Source organism: Cotesia glomerata, linkage group LG8 (assembly GCF_020080835.1).
Source record: "Cotesia glomerata isolate CgM1 linkage group LG8, MPM_Cglom_v2.3, whole genome shotgun sequence".
NCBI classification, from domain to species: domain Eukaryota; kingdom Metazoa; phylum Arthropoda; class Insecta; order Hymenoptera; family Braconidae; genus Cotesia; species Cotesia glomerata.
In genome coordinates, this window is record NC_058165.1 from 1,727,524 (window position 1) to 1,739,608 (window position 12,085).

The 12,085-nt window shown below is 29.5% G+C and overlaps 1 long non-coding RNA gene across 1 annotated transcript; it reads left to right on the plus strand.

Annotated features, from left to right (window-relative positions):
• The first annotated feature begins 10,147 nt into the window (after positions 1-10,147).
• LOC123270572 lies at positions 10,148-10,725 on the plus strand. The gene is made up of 3 exons (XR_006510630.1): positions 10,148-10,324; positions 10,382-10,519; positions 10,585-10,725. It is a non-coding gene; the product is annotated as an uncharacterized LOC123270572 (long non-coding RNA).
• The last annotated feature ends 1,360 nt before the right edge of the window (positions 10,726-12,085 follow it).

A 12,085-nucleotide genomic window follows, 5' to 3' on the forward strand; every position in this document is an offset into this window, starting at 1 on the left:
AAAGAAAACCAAAAAAAGTGTTTTTTTTTCGGAATTACTTCGAAATTACTACACGGAAAAAATTAAACTGTAATAAATAACAGTCGATTTATAATAAGTAATGATCAACTGCTAAAAATTACCATTTCAAACAGTAAACTCGTGATTTTACTATTCACTTTATAATATTTACCATTTAAACGTTACAATTTACTCTTTACATGGAAGAAAATACTATTTCAAACAGTAATATTCGCTATGTAAATGTCTAAAATGTTAAAGTATAATAATTAAGAAGTCAGACTTTGATATTTATCATTTGGTACCTAAAAAATGATCGCAATGATATGTAAAAAGTATAAAATAAAGTTAGTAAATTTCTAATACCAGCAACGTCAATATTTACAAAGTAAAATGGTAAATTTTAAACGCAACGCTAAAGATCAAACGGTAATTATTGACTTGCTTGGACTGGTAAAATGTATATTTTAAAAGTATAATTTTTACTGTTTCAAATGTTAAATTCTCTCAGAGTGAGACCCCTTCTTTCATCTAAGTTCCCCTTCTCCTCATAATATCGACTATATATTGAAATGGCAATTTTTACTGTTTGAAACTGTAATTTTTTAAGATGAAAGAGTCGTTATTTACTATAGTGACAGCTACTTATCACTTATTTTGGATATTAAATTATGAATTGTGACTTCTATAGTTTCTACATTAAGTTCTGTAATATTTATATTTTTGCCACCCCGATATCCGCTTTACTGTTTGAAACTATAAAAATTAACCGGAATGCGAGTGAATATTACAGTTTACTTTTTTCCGTGAAGTTTGATCAATTTAACCTTGAAGATTCTTTATGAGGCTTGAAAAACTGCATCGAATGCCGTCAACTGTGTGAAAATCGTTTCATTCATTCAAAAGTTATTGCGGTTTAAAAATTCAAAAAATAGTGTTTTATAGAGCTTCTATTAGACTTTTGAGCTTAAAATGACACAAAAATTATATTTTTGAGCTCTTCGAGCTCAAAAAGCATAATAAGTGCAATTTTGAGCGCTTAAGTATGGAATTAGCAGGAAGTTGCCGGGATGCCCTTCAGGCTTAACCGTTTTCCTAATTCTTATTTTCAAAATCTAATCCAATATTTAGTTTCAGAAAAACATTGAAAGATGTTAACGAGAATTCTACTGCTGTGCCTAACATTTGGATCTATCCAACAGTTAGTATTTTTTATTAGAAAAACTGTTATTTTGTGACTAAAAAAAATTTATTATAACAGTAAAAAAACATTTCTATTTGGAGCATTGAAAACTAAAATGAAATAAATTTTGGTTTTTTTGCTATAAATTGGTAAACCACCGAAATAACAGTCCCCTGGGCTGTCCCATTCCCAAAATTAAAACTTTAAGATTAAATTTCAAGTTATTCGTCCATGATATATAATTTGGTCCATAATGTCTATAAACTTAATTAGTTAACTAACTATCTTCTTCAATAAAAAGTACCGAAAATTAATTTGTTTCATTAAATTCATTAAACCAAAGTTTGTCCCAGGCATTTTAAGAACAGTCCCATGCCAGAAGTTCAAAGCCAAAAAAAAATCCCAGCGCGTTATTTTACCTTTTGTAAGGTTTATAAGGATCTAACTAGCCTTGAGTTAATAACCATAGGGCTGTTAGCGCTTTATCGGCATTTTATTTAGTGTCAAAGCACCGTTTGTGCTGGAAATATGTGTCTGGGCCACTTGAAAACTCAGTCCCCTGGCAACTATTTTTATTTATAATTTATTTATAAAATTCGATCCATAAGTCTTAATATTATTCTAATTAATGTAAACATTCATTGAGAACTCGAAAAGTTGAATGCATTGAAATAGTTTGCTTGATTTTTCTCAATTTGATAAAAAAAAAAACAGTCCCCTGTCATGTTATATGGCAAAAGATACATAAATATCGAAAAAGCAAAAATTAATTCGGCTGTTTATTTATTATGATTAAGCTGATAGTTTTGTAGCCCTTGTTAATTTTTTTTCTAATAAAATCAAAAATAATTTGGTCGGACAATTTTGTACAAATTTTGTTAAGACGTCCTTACAGAGAATCACCCATGTATGAAAAATATATCAGAAATGCATGTGGGTACTCAAATGAAAGCTCTTGTTGAGTATAACATCGCGATGAGCTTATATCTTTAATAAGCTTCTGTTTTTTCTGTTTTTTCTTTTAGTTAAATAAGGTGATAGATGTATATATATTGATAGCGCTGATTTCTCGATCTCTGTAACTAGGTTAAGACTCGATGTACATAGAATATAAGATAGCTAAAATTAAGTATGTAATTTTTGTAAGCGGAACGGGGGTCCGCTATTGTACCCCTAATTTTGGGCAATAAATTCTATTATTATTATATCTTTAATAAATAATGGTTAAAAAAACTAAAAACACGCTTTTTATAGAAAACCAAACTAAAAAATAGAAAATAAATTTTAATAAATTCAAATTAAGAGTAGTGTTAAAAATTTCAATAAATATAAATTAATAATAGTGTAAATAAAAAAAATGTATTTTATTTTAAAAAAAGCGTGAGATGCATGGTGTCAATAGTTATAAATATTTTATTGACAGATATGAGTAGAGTGATTATCATTTTGATAATATCTTAAAAAGCACCCCACGCTTTTTTTAAAATAAAATACATTTTTTTTATTTACATTATTATTAATTTATATTTATTGAAATTTTTAACACTATTCTTAATTTAAATTTATTTTCTATTTTTTAGTTTGGTTTTCTATAAAAAGCGTGTTTTTAGTTTTTTTAAACTATTATTTATTTTTTACTTTTTAGTTTGGTTTATTTATAAAAGCGTGATTTTTTAGTTTTTTTAAACTATTATTTGTTGATTATCAAAAATATTCAGGCGCGCAAATTACCCACGGAGAGTTACATACTGACATACAAGTGAAGCTAATAAAAAGCGTGTAAAAACGTCAATATTAAAGAAAGTACAGTGAATTTCAATAAAACAAAATTTTATTTATTTATAGTTCAGAAATTACGGCAGTCACATAGTGACTGCAAGGTTGCTAGTTAAATATTTATTTATTTTTAAAAAAGTTCATATGTAAAAAAATTTATATGATTTTGGACAATAAAATGTATTACCCAAAAAAATCAATTGTTTTTTTAATTCTAGTGTAATTTTTTATATCAATTTTCGGAATGTTAATAAGTTACTTGGTAGATAAAATAAAATTGTAGATAATATTAATTAAGTATGACATCTTTAATTACAATTGTCTGGTAAGAAACAGCCAATCATCAAATTCCACCATTTATCTCTTTGATAAGGAACCACTATAAGTAATAAACCACCAAAAAAATAGTACAATACATCAAGTGGCAATAGTATTGTATAAAAAAAAATGGGAAAAAATATTAAGAAAATATCGTTAGTAATATTAGTAATTTTCGCAAACGTAGCGTTATCCGTGACTCCCGATTGTTCGGAAATAACGGAAACCTACGAATTAACTCTAAAGCCTGATGATCAGGATGTGTTAAAATTAGCTCGGGACAGTTGGAACCTGCTAGTTAGTAGTGGAAAAAATAGGGGTGCGTTAAAATTTATTAATTTGGGGATCGAAAAAGCTCAAGTGCAAGTCGTAGGCTCGGAAAGACGATACACCATATTGCTTCAGTATGATGTAGGGAATTCAATGAATTTTTATCTGAATTGCTACTTATTTGTTTGGACAGACCACAGCAACATTAATTTCATTGATTGTTGGCCAGGATTTCCTTATGTGAGTAGAAGATTACATATTTTTAATAAATTGCACGACTCATAATGTAAAATAATGAATTTTGAAATTTTAGGGTAAAAATATTAATTTTACCCTAATATTAATATTAAATATGAATATTAAATAGTAACATTAAATATTAATATTAAATATTAATATTAAATATTAACATTAAAAATGAATATTAAATATTAATTTTAAATAGCAATGTTGAATATTGAACATTAATATTAATCATTAAATATTAATATTATATATTAATATTATGTATTAATATTATATATTGATATTGTTATGTCCAGATCGGACTTAATTAATTAATTTTATTTCGGCCCGTCTTTTGACCTATAGACCGGGATTTTAATTTAATTTTGTCTGGAAAGGTTAATATAAATGATACGATGAGAATTCTCAATTATAAAATACATTGAACACAAATTAATGAAATTGAAAGTATACAATACAAAACTAAATTGATTGTTATGTAAAGAATTTTTCTTTACATATTTGTTAATTATAAAAAATTCGAGTATGATTTTATTGCATTTTTTAACGATTGTAAAATATAATTCGAGTGTGATCATTAAGTGTCTCGTTCGACTCCTGTAAGAGGCCCAGGGAATTTCCCGTAATTAGTCTGGGCCCAGGTACATTTAAGAGATTAAATAGATAAATGGGTTTTCTTATACGTAAAAGAACTTGTAGCCGATTGAAAGAAAAATTGGAAGATATTATCTGGAAATCTTCAAATCTAAAGATACTCTTAAATGCACTGTGGCACTAAAGTCCAGACTGGGAAATTTTCGTAATTATAAACTCATTAAGAAAAATATTTTTTGGTCTACTGTATAGACGTATAATAAAAAGATAATAACTTAAGTTTAGAAAAATAATAATTTTAAAATACTAAGTAAAACCCTTAAACAACATTTTTAAACTATAACCTGGAATAAATTTAGTTAATACACGTGTTAAGAGTAATAAATAATTAGAAGTAAAGATAGACAAATAATAACTCAAAATGAATAGTTAATTAATAAAACTATAAAGTAAAATATAATTTAAATGTTAAAAGATATAAATAAACAAATCGGAAACTACAAAATTAATTATTAACAATGATTGACTAATTGTTCATTGAATTTTTAGTCGATTGTTAAAATACATTATTTAATTGTAGTTTAATCGCTTAAATAATTTAGTTACGTATATAATAATTTAGTTACGTATATAATAAAATTCAGTTACGAAATATTAATATCTAAATTTTTCATATAGTAAAGTACAAATTAACATTAAGATCTCTATGTGCATATGTGTGTGTATAGATGCGCCTATCCATTATCACAAATGTACAGTGCATAACCGTGACCTATACTTGTGCATCAATATACAAGATAGACCGCCACTATAATAGTTTTCCGAAACATCCGAAGAGGGGGTAAGAGTCCCCGAAATTCGATAGCTAATTGGGCATTAGGTTCTCCCTCCAATTAACAATTAAGAGACCCGGTAAATAGATATTACGTCATGATTAGATAAGAAGGGTTCCAATGATTGATCAGATTGCAAGACTTTATGAAGATCGTCAACTATACAGAAATCAATCCACGAATCAGATTCACGTAAATGGTGAGTTGGCTGATAGTCTACAATGTCCAGGTTGAGGCTAGTACAAAAGCTACGAAGCTAATCTCCGTAAAAACATTTTTTGCTAAGATCAGAGTTAAAATCTCCTAATAATATGATATTGTTGTATGAAACCATGAAAGTTTCAAGCTCATCCTCTAGATCATCAAGATGCCCTATGTTGGGAGGTTTGTAGATTACTCCAATAAGTATTTTGTGTCTCAGAGATGCTGAAACTTCAACAAATAAATATTCAGGATGTTTATCTTCATTGTTAGCTGAGGATGCTACATACTTAGATCTTAATTCGTTTCGGACATAAAGAGCAACCCCACCACCACTCCGAAGACCACGAAATAAACACAATAAATAATTTAAATGTAAAATCAATTAATTTCCCTAAATTAATTTTTTTTACATAACATTGATTAAATTGAGATAGAAAACAATGAACGGTTTATAAATGATTACAAATAGTACAGCACCTCTTAGTTCTCACTGATCACTTATTAAATTTTTGAAAATACACAAACGGGATGACCACGTTGTTATAGAATTTTAGATATAAGCGGTAGGACCACGCTTTTTAGACAAAATTGAATATAGTATAAATCGAACCATTCACTAGAAGTTCGAATATTTTAGTAGACATAGTACGAGCGGGGTAGCCACGCTTCGTTAGAAATTCTACATAATGACTAGACTGAATGACCGAGTTGGTCACTCAGAAATCGAAAAAGAATATATTAGTAATGACCCCTTTTTGATGGAAACGTGCCCTTTTATGGTTTTGAAGTCAGACCCAGATTGTATATTTTCCGGAGGAAACTTCTATCCAATGAGGATACAGTTTTCCGGACTCTAGTCCCATTCCCTTTGGGAAAGCGAATAGGACACGCCCTAATGCAAGCCTGTGTGTGTGAGCACCCACACACATACCGACATGTAAATACTTATTTATTTATTTTAAAATCTTACGTTGAAATTATCCTATTTTATATTATGAAAATTATAAAATCTTAAAATTAATTACATTTTTTAGTTAAACAAAAATTTATTAATTTTTGTGATCAGTGTAACTTTTGACTTTACTTAATTACCTCATTTCATTTCACATTTTAATATCAGTTATTAACGATTGTGAAATTTAAATTTTAGGGTGTCAATCATCTCTTCTAGAAATTTATTATGGAATTTTATTTTTAATTTTTTTAGAAATTAAAATTTACTATAGAATTTTATTTTAGTTATTTGAGAAATTAGGAATTTATTATGGAATTTCTTTTTTAATTATTTTAGAAATTAAAATTTACTATAAAATTTCATTTTAGTTATTTTAGAAATTAGAGATTATAGAATTTCTATTTTAGTTATTTTAGAAATTAGTAACCGAACAAAAACAGTTTCACTGTAAAAAAGTCGCGCCAAGTCCACGTTCATAAGACTATTAGGAAAAAAAAATTTTTTTTTTCTTTACAAAAAGATACAAAATAAAAAAATTAAAAAATCCAAGTAACCGATATGATTGTTTATGATTTTCGGAAATTAAAAAAAATTTTATTGTAAATTTAAAAATTAAAAAAAAAATTTTTTTGCCCTCCGGGCGGAAAGTGGCAACTTTCGTCCCGCTGCGCTAAACAAAGTTGCCGCTTTCCGCCTTCGTCGAGCAAAAAAATAGTATACACTCCACGGGAAGTAAATAAGAAAGCCTCAGATCACATGTTTGTCAACCTCGGCTTCGCCTCGGCCGACAATTACATGTGATCTGAGACATTTCTTACTTTACTTCCCTAGGCGTGTAATATACTATTAGAACGTATTTAGTGTGCGTGGTTGCAAAATATTTTACTTTTAATGAAATTCGTAAAATCTATTTATTAGGACTTAAAAAAAATTGAAATACACAATGACGCACACCATTGGTGAGAAAATTTTTTTCTCAGCTGAAGTAGGTGGCGCTGCTTCCCAAAAGTATCTAAAAATCTTGATTAAATATAAAAATTTTTTGTATCAAGTATTTATGATAATTTGAATTAAGAAAAAATGACTTCCATCAAGAATAGAATTTTTCGAAAAATTTTAACTTCGGCCAACACAACTTCGGTCTTCCTTCAGGCACTCGACAAATTTTCTTGAGCCAAGAATTTTGTTCTCCAGTCAAGAAATTTTTTCTTTTGTGTATGATTTTCATAAGAACTTTTAATATAATTTATATTTTTATTAAAAATTTAAAACAGAGTTATGAGTCGTGCACTTTTTAATATTATACAAGCCTTTTTCTTTATTTATTTTTATCAATTTTAGGATCTGAAAATTCCATCATACAGAGCGCAATACGAGATGTTTTATTATCTTCACCGTAGTATGAATATTTAAATATAATATAAGTATTCTATATAATTATCCATATATTTTCCATAAATTTATCTCATTTTAATTTCCTTACAAAATAAATTTGACCAGTTATATGTTCAAAAAAATACCAATAAATCTTAAACCAGTTAAAAAAAAAATTATTATCATTTTAATAATCTCGTTAATTAGTTGGAGTTTCTTAAGTCAATAACAATTGTTATTATTATTTAAAGACTATTATTATTTCCGCTATAAAAAACTCAAGGTTACCCGATACAGTCGAGGATTTATTTGTTAAAAAAGACTCTTAAAAACAAAATCAATTAATAGCTTGTTTGTATAGTAACAAAATACCGATAAACGATTTTTAGTGTCTTCCAAAATGATTAGCACTAAGTACCTATTAACGAGTTCCAAGTACCCTCCTAGTATAAAGAATGTCTATAAAAAAATAATACGTAGAAATACTTTTGTTATGTATCTTAAAATTAATTAATAACATTTTTGAGGAAATTTCCGATAAATTTACTTATTAAATAATTATTAACATTTAATTGACTAATAAAACAATATAGCACTCTGAATTACCGGTATATACTTTTGACAACACAAAAAGAGTGTCCCTAACCTTAAATTTATTTATGCTTACTGTCTAACTAAAATGACTAAGATGTTCTAGCATTAAAAAAACATTGGTTACTTATGCGCATGGGTAACTAAGCAAGCGGTGTTGCCAAGTCAAATACAAGACTTTAAACAACGCAAGTTCCGAGTGATTTTTCATAAAAAATATAAAATATCTCCGTAATACCTTCGGAAAGCTACTTTTTTATTGTTTTAATCGTTAGCTTATTATTTTTTCAATCAAATTCAATGAAAATAAAATTTTTTTAAAATCGTTAATTGCATTAAATTCTTAACCAAATACACGGCTGGTGGTTTCTTCATTTTACATGTAAAAATTATAATTTTCAAAGCTAATTATTTGATTAAACCCCGAAAACTTACCGTATTTTTATTTTTTATTAATTATTTACGTAGATTGAATTTACAAATTTTCAGGAAGTTTTAAAAATTTGACTACTTCGCCCGAGACTTTAGAAGCTTAATGTAAAACTAAACTGCTTTTCAATGAATAAAACAATTATATACTGTAAAAAAAATTAGTAAAACGGTTCACCCTAAAGGCCATCCCTGAAACTTCCCGCTAATTCCATACCTGGGCGCTTAAAATTGTACTTATGATGTTTTTGAGATTTTTGAGCTCAAAATATAATTTATGTGATATTTTGAGCTCGCTGAGCTCAAAGAGATAGTATTTATATGCATTTGAGCTCTTCGAGCTCAAAAGTCTGATAGAAGTTTCATAGAACACTACTTTTGGAATTTTCAAACCGCAATAACTTTTGAATGGATCCACCGATTTTCACGCAGTTGGCGGCGTTCGACGCAGTTTTATCAGCTTCATAAAAAATTTTCAGGTTTTAATTGATCGAATCAAAAATTTCGGAGTAATTTCGAAAAAACACTTTTTTCGGTTTTCTTTCGTTCACGATATTTCTCGAACGAGTTAACCGATTTTGACCAGCTTGGTGGCGATCGACGTGGTTTTTCATTGTCTAGAGCTGATTAGTTTTCGGAATCGATCGGTAGAGCCGTTTAAAAGTTATCCAAAAAAAATCACGTTTGAAATAATTTTTTTTCTTAGTTTTTTTAAGATTTCTCAAAATCGACTGATCTGAATCGGTTTAAATTACACTCAAAATCTAAGTTTAGCCAAGCTCTTCCAAATGGCACCAACCGCGATAAAATCGGATGAGTCGTTCAAAAGTTATAAGCGGTTCACATACTTTCAATCACACACACACACACACACACACACATACAGACACCGTGACAACCTCACGAGAGTAGTCAGGGAAGCTTCCTATGACCTTCAAACGTCGAGATCTGATGAAAACTCGATTTTTGCAAAACGGGGTGAAAACAATAACTTCCCGATTTTTGAAAATCTTCGATTTTCTTAGCGGGAAGTTAAAAAGAGCTTTTTTTTAGTCTTTGGAGGATTAGGCCAATCCTGCAGACAGAATGAAGACTGCCTCCAAAAAAACTCAGAGTGCAGGGGATCGACTTGCAAATGCGTGGCTAATTTCATTAAGTTCGATGGTAAGTGCATGCCGTTGATTGGAGGCACCTGTGAGAAGGACGATGACTGCCCAATAGCCAACACTTACTGTTACGAAGTCTGCAAGTGTAGGGTAGGACTTGAACCTGCAGAGGACAACACTTATTGCAAGGTCAATACTACAAGTAAGTATTCAGAAATGGGATGAACCCATAATGATAAGTGATTATTGACATGGTTGCTCCTTGAAGGAATTGGAGACAGCTGCAAAGGCGATGACTGCAATTCGATTGGAAATGCCATTTGCAAAGAAGTGAAAGAAAGCGCGTTATTTTCCTCACTTAAGGAGGAAGAGAACACAAGGTTTAAGTGTAAATGCAAACCTGACCATTACCAACTGGGGAATACATGTGCCAAGTTCGCAAAAGGTAAGTAGAAAGAGTGGCTGATTGGGATGATTGGGATGATGATGGAGAATATTGTAGGGTTGGCGGACAAATGCGAGGACAGGATTGGATGTGCTAGAATTCATGGAAGCAGGTGTGATAAGGTCAGCAAGACTTGCCAGTGCTTAGAGAAGTACTTCTACCAGGTTGAAGACGTTTGCTTCAAGAAAGCAAAAGGTAAGGTCACCTTGGATTAGAAGAGAAAATTGATGATGACAGACTAATTGGTTGGTTTGTGGTAGGTCTAGGAAATCAGTGTAAGAATGATAATGGTTGCACGAAAATTGAGAACGCAGAATGTCTGGATTATACATGTCATTGCAAGGAGAAATTCTACAATTGGAAAGGAGTGTGCTACAAATATGCAGATGGTAAGTTTTGGGAAAATGGTACAAGGAGAGAAGTATTGTAAAAACAGACTACCTAACATCAATAATCAACTATATTAATTGAATCGTTTATTTGAGAAACCCTATAAGTTATATTTTTTTCGGAATCGGACTTATTGCAATTTCGGTTTTTTGAATTTTCCCTTACTTATACCCGGGAAAAAAGGTTTAGATCTGACCAGATATATTTATATCTGACCACCTTCACGGGTTTGGAAATGCCGTAAAGATTCGGTATTTATACGATATGTATAAATACCGAATATTTGAGACATAATCAGATCTAGTCATATCTGATTAGATCTAAACAGATATAACCATATCTGAGTTGAAAAATACGTCAAACATGATCAGATCTAGTCATATCTGATCAGATCTAGTAATATTTATTTGGGAGGAAAATGTCGTATCTGATCAGATATGACTAGACCTTATTATGTCTCAAATCCCATATCTGGTCAGATATAAATAGATCTAACCATCGGGATCCTAATGAAGTGGTATGTTAACGTTCAGCTTCACTGGTATGTTATCAACCTGGTAGTAAGCGAATTTCTTTGCTTTCAGATACTCAAGAGTCCTCTGCAATAAAGGAGTTAAAATTTTACTCTTGATACCGCTATTGTGAATTCTGACCCAGGAAATGGAAAGGTAACGCTCAAGTGTCGCGCACAACACAACGGCAGTTTACAATTAGGACGACATGAATTTCCTTTGTACAATAAGTGTAATTTTGATCATGATGGAGAAGTATTAGGGTATGATAGTTTTGAAGTTTTAGTCGATAATTCATTGTAGAATATGATGACAATAAATTAAAAATTTAAACTTTAAGTATGTTCTACTATTTATAGGTAAATATTTACATTGATATTTATAATAACAACATCAGGAGGTTACCAATATTTTGGGATGATTGGTAACCCTAGTAATATATTATAATTTAAGTCATAATCAATAACTTCATTCAAAATTAAAAGTAATTACTCACACCTACTAATTTTTTAATTTTAATAAATATTTATTTCTTATATTAGTTGCAACAGAGGGGGTATAAATAAATATATAAATATAAGTATATAATGTCTGATTAATAACGATAGATGACTACATTGCCGGGATATTTTATCAAACGGTTTTATATCATTTGGACAAAGCTGTCATGAAGGAAGTGAAACTAAAAATCATTCAATACAAAAAGATTAACATTGTCAAAGTATTTGATAAGCAATGACTTGTGATAAATACTAACACTACAACTAGCCTCGACTAGTTTTTTACAGTCTTCAATCTGACGTCATCCATGCGGACTAATCAAAGCTCTATAATCAAAATTGGAGCGTAGTTACTGTTT